Here is a 1,130-nt window from a genome sequence, read left to right as displayed (position 1 = left end):
ATGCGATATTTGCACCCCTTTTTAAAAAAGAACAGACATATTTCCTTCCCCTCAGCCACCCAAGATGCCAAAAAGGAAAAAAACAGGGGGAGGGTGGCGCCAGCCCCTGCTGACATGAAGAAACGGGAGGCCAAGGAGGTGGTCAAGCCTGTATATGAGAAGAGGCCCAAGAATTTTGGCATCAGAGGGGAGATGCAGCCCAAAAAGGGCCTTACCCGTTTTGTCAAAGGGCCCATCACTCTGGCTGCAGCAGCAAAGGGCTATTGTCTATAAACAGTCAAAAAGGCCTCTCCCCAGGACTTGGACGGCCACACAGCTCCTCAGCTGCTTCCAGGGGCCCGCAGGTACAGACTGGAGACAGAGCAAGAGAAGCAGCAGAGACTGTTGACCAGAGGTGAGAGCAAAGCTGCCAGCAAAGGAGATGTCCCCACTAAGAGGCCACCTGTCCTTCAGGGCTTAATAATGTCACCAGTTTGGTGGAAAACAAGAAGCCTCAGCTGGTAGTGATTGCACAGGCCATGGATCCCACTGAGCTGACTGTCCTCCCAACTGCCCTGTGTCATGAGATGGTGTCCCCTACCTCATCATCAGCAGGAAGGCCAGGCTGGGGCGTCTAGTCCCCAAGCAGCCTTGCACCGCTGTCGCCTTCACACAGGCTAAGTCGGAAGACAAAGAGGCTCTGGCTAAGCTGGTGGAGGCCATCAGGACAATGGCAGATATGATGAGACCCACCATCACTGGGGAGGCAGCGGCCTGGGTCCAAAGGCGGTGGCTCGCATTGCCAAGTTGAGAAAGGCACAGGCTGAAGAAATGGCCGCCAAACTGGGCTTAGTGGACGCTGTTGAATTTTCTGTACATAAAAGTAATAAACAGTTCTTTCAGCCGGTGTCAAAAACCAAACAAATAAAAAGAACAGACATGCACTGAAAATGTACTAATAACACACGCATGGACGCCATGCAGTAGTTACCGTTTCGTTGACAGATGTACCAGAAGCCTGATATGTAGGAAGCAACTAGGCATTCTGCACATTTTCGTCAACGGTACGAGGGGTGTTGCTCTCTTGATGCTGTTGTTTGCTCAGTAGCCTAGGCCAGGGCACTAATTGTGCAACGCCTTACTTCCTAATA

General features: G+C 51.5%; 1 pseudogene; it reads left to right on the top strand.

Moving 5' to 3' along the window:
• Nucleotides 1-927, top strand: LOC123927118 (annotated as a pseudogene).
• Nucleotides 928-1,130: the final 203 nt, after the last annotated feature.

This window comes from Meles meles, chromosome 16 (assembly GCF_922984935.1).
Source record: "Meles meles chromosome 16, mMelMel3.1 paternal haplotype, whole genome shotgun sequence".
NCBI classification, from domain to species: domain Eukaryota; kingdom Metazoa; phylum Chordata; class Mammalia; order Carnivora; family Mustelidae; genus Meles; species Meles meles.
The sequence above is the reverse complement of the archived record's forward strand: the minus strand, read 5'-3'. Positions and strand labels throughout refer to the sequence as shown.